This window comes from Oryctolagus cuniculus, chromosome 2 (genome assembly GCF_051225735.1).
Source record: "Oryctolagus cuniculus isolate XC-2025 breed Fujian yellow rabbit chromosome 2, ASM5122573v1, whole genome shotgun sequence".
In the NCBI taxonomy this organism is placed as follows: domain Eukaryota; kingdom Metazoa; phylum Chordata; class Mammalia; order Lagomorpha; family Leporidae; genus Oryctolagus; species Oryctolagus cuniculus.
Genome location: NC_142868.1, coordinates 102,821,412 through 102,835,054, shown reverse-complemented (window position 1 = coordinate 102,835,054; position 13,643 = coordinate 102,821,412). Strand labels below are relative to the sequence as shown.

General features: G+C 39.7%; 1 pseudogene; it reads left to right on the top strand.

Moving 5' to 3' along the window:
• The first annotated feature begins 6,523 nt into the window (after positions 1 to 6,523).
• On the top strand, positions 6,524 to 7,665 carry LOC149127962 (palmitoyltransferase ZDHHC2 pseudogene; annotated as a pseudogene).
• Positions 7,666 to 13,643: the final 5,978 nt, after the last annotated feature.

Genomic DNA, 13,643 nt, shown 5'->3' with positions numbered 1-13,643 from the left:
GATTTTCTGCTGCTGCTGTGTTTTATTCTAAGCATTTATATCTTTCTTTCCATCATAGTTTCTCATTATTGTTTCTACTTATGAAGAGTAGTGTTTGAAAAATATTTATATTCAACCAGCAAAATTATCTTTTTGTGCTATTTGTTTATATATAGTTCTTTTAGAATTTCAAGTATATCAGCATACTATCTAAAAGTAATGTAGTTTTTTCTCATTTTCACTGTTACATAACTTTCTATTTGTCATATTACCTACTACCTTCATCACAATATAACCATGTGTTCTCTTGATATTAAATGGATACTTTCCATGGGCCACTTCCTACAGTGCCAGCATCCCACATGAGTGCCAGTTAGTGAGCCAGCTGTTCCATCTCTGATCCACCTCCCTGCTAGTGGCCTGGGAAAATCAGCAGGATATGGCCTAAGTGATTTGGTCCCTGCTACCCACATAAGAATGGAAAGAAGCTCCTGACTCCTGGTTTTGGCCTTGCACAGCACTGGCTGCTGTGGCCACCTGAGTAGTGACCAACACATGGAAGATCCTTCTCTCTGTGTCTTCCTCTCTCTCCTTCTCTGTAACTGACTTCTAAATAAATAAATCTTTTTAAAAGGGCATTTTCCGTAGACATTTTATTCACATATTCATTTTTCATTTGAGAAGCGGAATCTTGCATTCACTGGCTCACTGCCAATGATGGGCCAGGACAGAGCCAAGAGTCAGGGAATTGATCTGGGTCTCTGAGTTGGCAGGGACATGAGTGCCAGAATCATCTGCTGCTTCCCATGTTGTGCACTAGCAGAAAGCTGGAGTGAGATGCAGAACTGTGACTCAAAGCCACGCACTCTGATATGGGATGCAGAGTTCCCAAAGCAGTTCCCCACTGCACTCTGAAAGGAATATTTTCCAATTTTTTGTATGATACAAAGTAACAATTTTCATCATGTTTTGTTTCATTTTTCTATATTTTCCAAATCATCATTGTCCTGGAAAATTTCATTGATCTATAAGGGGTTTCGAAATATGTCTCGAGTGGTTGTTTTGAAGTAGCTGTTTAAGCCTCCACATCAGAGACCGAAATCCCATATCAGAGGGCCTGGTGTAAGTCCCAGTGATTGTGGCCTTCTGATCCAGCTTCCCTCTAATGTCCCTAGGAAGCAGAAGGTGATAGCATGTATGTTTATGTTCCTACCACCTCCCTGGGAAACTGGAATGGAGTTCTTGGCTCCTGGCTTTGTTCTGACTTAATCCTAACTGTTGTGGGAGTTTGGATTGAGAAATTCATATTCTCTCTCTCTCTCAAATAATTAAAACATTTGGAAATACAATGGATGTAAAATACTTACAGAAATTTGACATAGAAACAAAAGCCATAAGATTTTGACATAGAAAAAATACAAAATAATACATTTATCTGATTTTGTCCCTATACCATATTCTCTCCTTCAGGTGAGTAACTATGTTAATTCAAAAAAGGGCCTTAAAAGTTGTTGTAAAATGTAAGTGCATTGGAGGAAGAGGATGGGTAGAAAGTAGAGACCTGCAGGAACATGGGGCCTTGTATAGCAGGGCCTTGTATAGACAGAGAGCAGTGCATACCTGGTCACATGGAATACCTGTCCCAGATCTTTTCACTTGTGCCTTAGGGAGGCCTCAAGACCCCCGCCTCTTGAGATTTTTACTATTCAGTGGGTTGAGGAGGCTGGCCCTGGCCCTCCTGTACATAAAGTGCACCATTGTGACAGAGCTGGCTCTATGATGTCACTGTTGTCCAACACCCCTCCACATTCCACTGCAATTAGAGGCCACTGATTTTTAGATAACTCACTATTGACTTGGAGTTGAGACCTTCTCTCTTCATTTCCTTCTGAGTTGGGGACATTCACTTTGAGGTGGGTGGCCCTGATTTCTCCTGGCTGCTGCAGAAAGTGATGTTGGCTGTGCCCTTAGTGGTGCCCAATAGATGCTGAGTATGTATATAGTTGTTTCTCTCCCTGTAGGGTGAGATCAAATTTCCCCTTGGTATGGGTCTGTGGAGGGATATAATGACTATGGTGAAATTATTCAGGTTTCCAAAGCCTGCTCTGTTTCCTTGGTGTAGTGTGAAGGAATCATTACAATATAAGATGGAGGTGTCTTCTAACTTAATGCAAGCTTCCAAAACATCTTTATGTTGGTTTAAAAGGTGGATGTGCAGGTGTCTGACTGTGTTATGTTCCTGTTTGTCTTGAAATCTAAAGGAAGTTCTTGGTAATTGTAAAACCTGCTGCAAGGTGTTTTGTGGGAAGTCAGAAGATGAACTACAATTATTTAGGTGACTGGGAGAGCATTGGAACTTCCTATCTGAGACAAGCTGTGGTTACCCTGAAAATGATCTAGGAAAGTTTGAGGGACAACCATATACCCATGGGAGAAACTGAGCACTAATGTAGCAGTGTCAGGATTTTGTGTCCCAAGTCAATGTTGTAAAGGGGAAAAGACAGGAATCAGAAGGTCTCCTGGGAAACTCCTATACATCAACAGTGGTTAAATACAAGTAATTATGTTGGATGATATTGACAAGTAGTGGTTCAAAGATAGTTTAAAAAAGAAGAAAAGCAATAGCTTAGCAGCTATTAAGCCATATACACATAATTCACGTGTACATAGCCAAAAATGTTAAGTTTCCCACTAGCCCAACTCAACCTCAGGCTTGTCACATGAGGCAATGAGCTGGTAGACCAAAGGGACATCAGGATTAACAGGTAATTCCTTCCCTAACCATCACTATTCAAAACAAGAAGGTGTTTGTTCTGCCTAGCTACTTCTTTAGAGGAACATTTCATTTTATGAGCTTGTGCTCTGCATGCTGTCCTTGTAAGGGAGATAGTAAATATGTTGCATTCAGAAAAGATCCAATAAAGAGGGAGGATTGTTCTAAGTGTCTTGCAGACTGAACCATTTGTTAAAGTGAGACCCCTATTAACAGAAAAAAAAGCCTCATATACCACAATAATATACTATGGCAGAATCAAGAAATGCAATGTGAAGGTTGTCCTAATCCGATTTGACTTCCATTAATGAAATTATTAAGTAAACTTTTGTTAAAAATGATAAATTCAGAAAATTTTAAGTAGTGCAGGACACCAGATTGGTGTAAAATGGGACTGAACCAAGGCAGCTGAGACATGTGGTCTCACTGACACAGTTGACAGTGAAACCTACAGGGAACCCACATATTTGAACTGATGAGAAGGAAAGAAGGACAACAAGCTAAATGATCTTTTATTTAATTGAGAAATTGAACTGAAAACCACATATTCATAATTATTAACTCCATTTATCCAATAAACTGGAAAATCTAGAAGAAATGGATGTATTTCAAGACACATACAGTCTACCATATTGTAGTCATGAAGACAAAAACCTAAACAGACCAATAATCAAGATAGCAATGGAATCAGTAATAAAGATCCTCACAGCAAAGAAAAAGCCCAGGACTGGATGGCTTCACTGCTGAACTCCACCAGTCATTTTTTTTTTAAAAAATTATTTATTTATTTTTTTGCCAGGCAGAGCTAGACAGTGAGAGAGAGAGACAGAGAGAAAGGTCTTCCTTTTTCCATTGGTTCACCCCCCAAGTGGCCCCTATGGCTGGCACATTGTGGCTGGTGCACTGCGTTGATCCAAAGCCAGGAGCTAGGTGCTTCCTCCTGGTCTCTCACATGGGTTCAGGGCCCAAGGACCTGGGCCATCCTCCACTGCACTCCCGGGCCAAAGCAGAGAGCTGGACTGGAAGAGGAACAACTGGGACAGGACCAGTGCTTCAAGCAAGACTAGAACCCAGGGTGCTGGTGCCGCAGGTAGAGGATTAGCCTAGTGAGCTGTGGCACTGGCCCACCAGTCCTTTAAAAAAGGACAAATTCTAATTATTCTCCAATTATTTAAAATAATTGAAAGGGGTGAATTCCTCCCAAACTCCTTCTATGAGGCCAGTATCACCTTAATTCAATAACCTGAAAAAATATAGAAAGAACTACAGACCAATGTCCCTTATGAACATAGACAAAAAAACTCTCAACAAAATACTAGCTAATCGAATCCTACAACACATCAGAAAGATGATTCAGCAGGACCATGTGGAGTTATCCCTGGTATGTAGGGATGGTGCAACATAGGCAAATCAGTAAATGTGACACATCATATCAACAAATTGAAGCATAAAAGCCATATTATTATCTCAAAAGATGCAGAGAAAGCATTTGATGAATACAACATCCTTTCATGATATAAATATTAAGCAAATTGGGTATGTAAGGAGCATTACTCAGCACAATCAAGGCAATAGATAACAAACACACAACCAGTATCATATTCAATGGATGAAAGTTGGAAGCATTTGCACTGAAATCTGCAACTAGATAAAGATGCCTGCCCACTTTCACCATTGCTATTCAATATAGTCCTGGAAGTTTTTGGCAGAACCATTAGGCAAGAAGAATAAACCCATAGCTTCAATATATTAAAGGAAGAGAAACCCAGTGCTCCAGAATGCCTGGGTGAAGGGGAGAGGAATATCATGAGGTGGAAGGAGCTGGCCGGTGCCCCAGGAGAAGCCCTGGGAAACAGCTCTAATTAAGAAGGCACACTGAGGTGTAATCTCATCCAGAGCTTAAACATGGCCCTGACTGATCTTAAGTGTGTGGGGACCTGCAAGGAAGGGCCAGATGGACTACCTAGCCCAGATCAATCTTCAGGGGCTGGACTTGTGAGGAAAATGAGTGGAAGAGGAGAGCAGGTTCCCAGTTTGTAGGCTATGGCCAAAGTCCCCAGTAACACCGAGTCAGTGACAGGAATGTGGAGGGGGCCCCTCTTGAAATATTGGTGGCTACAGTCTCTTATGATCTCTGACACTGGGGGGCTCAGTCTTTTCCTTGGAAGCCTTCTTCCTCCTTCTCTTCCTCCTGAGGCATCTCAGGCTGGAGCCTGGAGCCTGAGGCATACCGGGGGGCCTGTGTTGGAGCAGGTGCTATTCTCCACCTCTGTGGGGACAGGCCACTCCCCTGTATGGTGGCTGCGGCCTTTTCCACTTTGAGGTCTTCTACCTCTTTGGAACTTTAGGGAGTCCTCCAGCAGGTCCCCTGCTGTCCTCTTTAGTGTCTCTTTCTCTTTTTCTAGGCATGGTGGCTGTGTGTTTGCATAATTGCTTGTGTGTGAAATGCAATCCCTCCCTATTCTGTAGGAGCCTTTTCCTCCACCCAGGCCTGCTACCGCTCCCACTCCTCCTCCCCTGGAGATGATTTTATGAATAGTCTGCCTAATTTTGTTCTCTGGAACAAAAACCACTTTTTAATTTTTGAGACCATTTTTACTATGGGCAAAGCATAATCCTGTAATTTACTGTGGTAATCTCACACAGAGATGAGATAAGGAGAAAATTCTAAGGTTTCTGTCTAGTTATCACTTTTACTGATTAGTCAAGACATCAGGACAATGCTTTTAGATTCTCAGGCTTGCTCAGTTAAACTCAGCATTTTTACCTCATTTTAACATCTCTTGTTCCTTACCTTTTCTTTATTATAAGGGATAGAAACTATAGAATACAAAAAATATGGAATACACACAACAATCATAGAAAAGTTTCAAGTCAAGATTCATTAATTTCTTCACCATTGTTCTTCTGAGACTATTTGTCTCCAGTCAGAATGTTTGCTTCAATATTTGCTTGAGTAAAAATGTGCCAGCTATGATACACTTCAATTTTTATTTGAAATTGCATATATATAAATACACTTTCACATATGATGTCTATAGGTGTTAATGAATACTGATTATACACATATACTGACAGCAGTACAAAATTCAGATTCCTCAACTAATACAGTGAAGCCAGACACAGATAAGTCAGCTATTCTCTCACTTTAGATCCTTTGGAAATTATATATTTTGTTGTCTTCTGTTTGTCTTTAGTTTCAGAAAGTGAAACTACGGCTAAGTATGGTTTACCTTTAAAATGGTTTGCAGCTTTTAATGGATCTATGAGTTGATGATTGTTGACTTTTGAAAGTTTTGGAAAATTTTCAATGATTTTCTGCTTCAACATTGTTTCTGTTTCTTGTTTCTCCTTTTTAATCCTTTCCACTTGGGCCTACAATTTAAAAAATGCCAGCAGTTTCTCTGTGACTTATTTAATTCATACATCATTGTCATTTTTCATCTTTTATTTTCTCCCCATTTTAAGACTGAATATTTTATTCTCTCTTGGATTTGGCTTTCTATAAACGGATTATGCATCCATGTGTTCAGCAAAAAAAAAAAAAAATCGACAGAAAATACATTTTTAAATCTACATGTAGAGCTGCCTCCTTTGCCTCCTCCTCCCGTGGCTGCAGCCTCCCCTGGGCTGAGGAGCCGAGCGTCCACAATGGCGGCGACAGTGGCCACGCACAACCAGCCCCCACCCCCAGTCCTGTCCTGCTGGGGAGCGCTGGGCTTGGCCAGCCTGCCCCAAGGCCAGAGCTGGGCAGGTGGATGTCGCTGGAAGATGGCACCCTCGGGCCCATGCAGCGTCAGGCAGTGGTACCGGCGTGTGTTGTGGTGGGTGCTGTCCTGGATCCCAGCGGTGTTCATCAGCCTCCTCCGGGGCTGGTCCTACTATGCCTCCACCATCCAGCTCTGCCTAGTTTCCATGGAAAACACTGGAGAACAAGTTGTGTGCTTGTTGGCTTATCATCTACTTTTTGCAATGTTTGTCAGGTCGTACTGCAAAACTATATATTACCAATGGATCCTTCCAAAGAATTCCATCTCTCTTATGCAGAGAAAGAATTGTTGGAGAGAGACCCAAGAGGACAACCCCATCAGAAGGTTCTTAGGCGAGCAGCCAGGGATCTTCCCATTTATACCAGGACCATGACTGGAGCCATCCGCTACTGTGACAGATGCCAACTTATAAAACCAGATCACTGCCATCACTGTTCCGTCTGCGATAAATGTATTTTGAAGATGGATCATCATTGCCCATGGGTGAACAATTGTGTGGGAATTTCAGATTATAAATTCTTCCTCCTTTTCATGGCTTATTATCTGCTGTACTGCCTTTTTATCACTGCTACAGACTTACAGTATGTTGTCAAATTTTGGACAAGTGGTCTACCAGATACTCAAGCCAAGTTCCATATGATGTTTCTATTCTTCGCTGCAACTAGTTTTCTGTCAGCTTATCTTCTCTATTTAGCTATCATTGTTGGCTAGTCAGCAAAAATAAATCTACATTAGAAGCATTCAGGAGTCCAGTATCTCGACGTGGAACCAATAAGAATGGATTCAGCTTAGGTCTCAGTAAAAATAATGAGACAAGTTTTTGGTGATGAGAAGTACTGGTTGTTACCCATTTTTTCACATCTGTCTGATGGCTGCTCCTTCCCAACTTGCCTTGTTAACCAGGATCCTGAACAACCATCTACTCCTGCAGGACTGAATTCAACAGCTAAAAATCCTGAAAACCATCAGTTCCTGCAAATCCATTGAGAGAATTCCAGAGCCACCTTCTCACTGACTCTCAGTCTTGGACAGAAAGCAACGTAAGCCCTGGAAGAGGCAAAGCTGCTATGAGCAATCCTGCATTAACCATGGAGAATGAGACTTAATCCTCAAGCAAAGTAAATTCATGCTTTATTAAAGTATCGATGCTGTGCATGGATGAAAGGCTCCCATATGAAGGCACCATTTGGATATCCAGAATATGAGTTAATTGTCTGCAAGTTGTTACTTAAAACATAACACACTTTGGACCCAATATACAGAAACAGAGATTCTTACTAAATATTAAAATGTTTTATTGTATATGAATCAAAGAAGAAATATCTTCTATTGCAAACTCAGCCTAAATTCATGAGCCAGTTTTCACCTAAATAATGTGGGTAGCACAGTTTATTACTTAAAAACTTCATTGATTATCTGATTTTTATTTCAAAAATTCAGACTGTTAAGATATTGTTTCAGATTTAAAGGATTTTATGTCACATTTTAAGGTGCTTGATTTGTAAAATCTATTAGTTGCTATTAAGAAGGTAGGGGAAATAAACCAGACTTCTTTTACTTTTCCTTCTGATAGGAAATGAACCTCAGACGTAGTGACCTGTCATAACTATGACTTCATTACAAAGTCCAAATGGCCTGTACTTGAAGATCACCATCCATTTTTATCAGACTTTAATTACTTCTAGACTTTGCTCCCCATTAGAAAATAAGTATGAACATTGAAGCTGGAGCTTTCTGAGCAAGCAAATGGCTAGAACACATTTCTGAGAATGAATCCAATGTTCTTAGAAAATAATTCTAAATCAGAAACACCTTTCATCTTTCCTGATTTTTGTAATTGGAGGAAAATCTGCAATATTATTAAGATTGAATTCTGATACACTTTTGTGGGCTTAGGTTTTTACAAAAATCTTTTTTGGTCATTTCTCCTATTGAACTTAGTAAAAGTATTGAACTTCTGTTAAGAATTCCTTTTGGGTCAATGGATTTGCCCTCCTGTAACATCTCTATTATTTGTCCTGTTAATCCTCCAGTGGTATCTATATTATTTTTATTATGTCTTCTCATCAAAACTATGACAGTAAAACTATATGTTTCCTGAAGTACCTATCAAGATTAAATTATGCAAATCATTAAACAAAAATCATATTGTTTTGGAAATTTAGTTCAGTATGAACTAAATGGCATGCTGTTTGAAAATTTAGTTTAAGATAAAAAGACGTTTTTGTTGATGTCAAAATGTTTGGCTTCACTAAATATACTAAGAAGCTCTTGTGCTTTGTATGCACTATTTACAAAAAAGTATTATTTTTTATTTGAATGAACTATACATTTTGTAAATGTTAACAATTAGGATAAGCTCTATACTTTTTTTAGTATGGACTTTGAGAATTTAAAGCAGATCACCTTTAAAACCACATAGTTGGGGCTGGCGCCATGGCTCACTTGGTTAATCCTCCACCTGCTGTGCCGGCATCCCATATGGGCACTGGTTCTAGTCCCAGTTGCTCTTCTTCCAGTCCAGCTCTTTCAGTCACAGCACTGGCTGTAGTGGCCATTTGGGGAGTGAACCAACAGAAGGAAGACCTTTCTCTCTGTCTCTTTCTCTCACTATCTATAACTCTTCCTGTCAAATAAATTAAAAAAAGAAAACAGGAGACAGTTGTGTATCATTAAATTATATTATTTAATTGCTAGATCTCCAGTTAGGACTCTAAATATCTACAGGATCTACTTTCAAAAACAAAAGCAGAAAGGCTAACTCTAACCTATTGTATTTGTGATGTTGAAAAGAAAAGTTGAGGGGCCTGCACTGTGGTGCAGTGGGTTAAAGCCCTGGCTTGAAGCACTGACATCCCATATGGGCACCGGTTCTAGTCCCAGCTCTCCTCTTCTGATTCAGCTCTCTGCTATGGCTTGGGATAGCAGAAGAAGATGGCCCAAGTCCTTGGGCCCCTGCACCCATGTGGGAGACCTGAAAGAAGCTCCTGGTTCCTAGCTTCAGATCGGTGCAGCTCTGCCCATTGCAGGGGGTGAACCAGATCTCTCTCTGTGTGTGTCTCTACTTCTCTCTGTAACTCTGTCTTTTAAAACAAGACAAAACAAAACAAAAAACACATAGTTAAGTAACTGGTAGGTAATCAAAGAGAAAATGATAATAAACTGTTCAAAATGTTTGTTAGAAAAATATTCAATAAAGATAAACTAAAATACCAGAGGACAATGGAATAAAAACTCCATTACCTATCTTTAAAATTACTTATCCTTGCTAAAAATATGAAGAGTTTTATATTAAATGTGTTTATGGAATGAGCTACATAGGCCAAGTCCATTTTATAGGAAAGCAATTCTTTGAACAATATAGCAGCAGTCTTTTTCAGACTTTTTTTTAAGCTGAAGAATTTGACAATCTGCTTCAAAAAATCTGGGAAGACATGATATATTCTTGCTTTTACCTGAAAGTTTTTTATCCCTTGGTCATTATTCATTATCCTGAAGTGCCACACTAGAAATGATAACCAATGTTAGAAGTCTTAAGGGAAAGAAAAGCATTTAATGTATCAGACTCATATGTCACCAGATGTTTTTTCAAAGCACAGAACTAGTATAGCGATATACTGAACTGAATTCTGTTAGGTGTTCCCTCTTGCAAAGCTGGAAGCTAGGGGAAAAAGAGGGATTTGTATACTTCACCTTGTTAGAGTACTGGTAAGATCCCCTCTGGGTCTTTTATGTATTCATTTAAGCACCTAAGTGATTATACCTAAAAATTGCATTTGGAAAAGTAAAAAAAAAATTAAAATAAAAATTTTTCAAAAAAATGAAATCTACATGTTAGATTTAATTGTACATTCAAACATTTCTTGTTGGCCAGTGTGGCAGCTCACTAGGCTAATCCTCCACCTGTGGCGCCAGCACCCCGGGTTCTAGTCCCAGCTGCTCCTCTTCCAGTCCAGCTCTCTGCTGTGGCCTGGGAAGGCAGTGGAGGATGGCCCAAGTGCTTGGGCCCTGCACCCACATGGGAGACCAGGAGAAGCATCAGGTTCCTGGCTTCAGATTGGTGCAGTGCGCCGGCCACAATGTGCCAGCCATAGCAGCCATTTTTTGGGGGGAACCAATGGAAAAGAAAGACCATTATCTCTGTCTCTCTTTCACTGTCCACTCTGCCTGTCAAAAAATAATTCTTGACATTATTCTTTCAATAACACAATAATTATTTTCATAGCATTTACATTTTATTAGGTATTTAAGTAAATCTAGATGATTTAAGGTGTACCAGAGATGTGGATATGTTATGTATAAATACTATGCCATTTTATATAAGAGATTTAGGAATCCATGGATTTGGATATTTGTGAGTGGCATTGGAGCCAATCCTCCATGAATTCTGAAGGCCAGCAAGTATTCCATTTCTCTTTCACTTTAGCTTTTTCTAAACTGTTATTAATCTCATTCACTGACTTATTTTAGTCTTTCTGTTTTTGTGTTAAAGTATTTCTATGTGATTTTTTATACTAAATTTTATTGCTCTGTGAAAACTGTCTTATCATGAATCTTGAATATTTGTCAGTTATCTATATTCTAGTCTTGATAACTCCAATATCTAGATCTCCAGTCATTCTGTTTCTTTTTTTAACTTTTATTTAATGAATATAAATTTCCAAAGTACACCTTATGGAGTACAATGGCTTGCCCCCCATAACGTCCCTCCCACCAGCATCCCTCCCCTCTCCCACTCCCTCTCCCCTTCCATTCACATCAAGATTCATTTTCGATTCTCTTTATCTACAGAAGATCAGTTTAGCATACATTAAGTAAAGATTTCAACAGTTTGCTCCCACACAGAAACATAAAGTGAAAAATAATAGATGATTTTTTTTAAATGATGATGAAATCAGATCAGACCTATTGTCATGTTTAATCACAGTGAGAGTCAAGTTGGGGATTGATAATTCCTTTTTTTTTTTTTTACAGAAGATCAGTTTAGTGTACATTAAGTAAAGATTTCAACAGTTTGCACCCCCATAGAAACACAAAGTGAAGTATACTGTTTGAGTACTCGTTATAGCATTAAGTCTCAATGTACAGCACGTTAAGGACAGAGATCCTACATGAGGAGCGAGTGAACAGTGACTCCTGTTGTTGAATTTACAAATTGACACTCTTGTTTATGGCCTCAGTAATCTCCCCATGCTCCAGTCATGAGTTTCCAAGGCTATGGAAGCCCTCCGAGTTCTCTGACTCTTATCTTGTTTAGACAAGGTCATAGTCAAAGTGGAGGTTCTCTCCTCCCTTCAGAGAAAGGTACCTCCTTCTTTGAAGACCTGTTCTTTCCACTGGGATCTCACTCACAGAGATCTTTCATTCAGTATTTTTTTTTTTTGTCTTGGCTTTCCATGCCTGAAATACTCTCATGGGCTTTTCAGCCAGATCGGAATGCCTTTAGGGCTGATTCTGAGGCCAGAGTGCTGTTTAGGACATCCGCCATTCTATGAGTCTGCTGAGTATCTCGCTTCCCATGTTGGACCACTCTCCCCTATATTTATTCTATCGGTTAGTATTAGGAGGGACTAGACTTGTTTATGTGCTCCCTTTGACTCTTAGTCCTTTCATTATGATCAATTGTGAACTGAAATTGATCACTTGGACTAGTGAGATGGCATTGGTACATGCCACCTTGATGGGATTGAATTGGAGTCCCCTGGTATGTTTCTTACTCTACCATTTGGGGCAAGTCAGCCTGAGCATGTCCCAAATTGTACATCTCTTCCCTCTCTTATTCCCACTCTGATGTTTAACAGGGATCACATTTCAGTTAAATTTCAACACTTAAGAATAACTGTGTATTACTTACAGAATTAAACCAATCATATTAAGTAGAGCAGACAAAAACCTACTAAGAGGGATAATGTATTAAGTTGTTCATTAACAGTCAGGGCTATGCTGATCAAGTCACCGTTTCTCGTAGTGTCCATTTCATTTCAACAGGTTTCCTTTTTGGTGTTCAGTCAGTTGTCACCAATCAGGGAGGACATATGGTATTTGTCCCTTTGAGACTGGCTTATTTCACTCAGCATGATGTGTTCCAGATTCCTCCATTTTGTTGCAAATGACTGGATTTCGTTGTTTCTTACTGCAGTATAGTATTTTAAAGAGTACATATCCCATAATTTCTTTATCCAGTCTACCATTGATGGGCATTTAGGTTGGTTCCAGGTCTTGGCTATTGTGAATTGTGTTACAATAAACATTAGGGTGCAGACCGCTTTTTTGTTTGCCAATTTAAATTCCTTTGGGTAAATCCCAAGGAGTGGGATGGCTGGGTCGAACGGTAGGGTTATCTTCAGGTTTCTGAGGAATCTCCAGACTGACTTCCATAGTGGCTTGACCAGTTTGCATTCCCACCAACAGTGGGTTAGTGTCCCTTTTTCCCCACATCCTTGCCAGCATCTGTTGTTGGTAGATTTCTGTATGTGAGCCATTCTAACCGGGGTAAGGTGAAACCTCATTGTGCTTTTGATTTGCATTTCCCTGATTGCTAGTGATCTTGAACATTTTTTCATGTGCCTGTTGGCCATTTGGATTTCCTCTTTTGAAAAATGTCTATTGAGGTCCTTGGCCCATCTCTTAAGTGGGTTGTTGGTTTTGTTTTTGTGGAGTTTCTTGATCTCTTTGTAGATTCTGGTTATTAACCCCTTATCTGTTGCATAGTTTGCAAATATTTTTTCCCATTCTGTCGGTTGTCTCTTCACTCTCCTGACTGTTTCTTTTGCAGTACAGAAACTTCTCAATTTGATGCAATCCCAATAGTTGATTTTGGCTTTGACTGCCTGTGCCTCCCGGGTCTTTTCCAGAAACTCTTTGCCTGTGCCAATATCTTGAAGGGTTTCTCCAATGTTCTCTAGTAACTTGATGGTGTCCGGTCGTAGATTTAGGTCTTTAATCCATGTTGAGTGGATTTTTGTGTAAGGTGAAAGGTAGGGGTCTTGCTTCATGCTTCTGCACGTGGAAATCCAGTTTTCCCAGCACCATTTATTGAATAGACTGTCCTTGCTCCAGGAATTGGTTTTAGATCCTTGATCAAATATAAGTTGGCTGTAGATGTTTGGGTTGATTTCTGG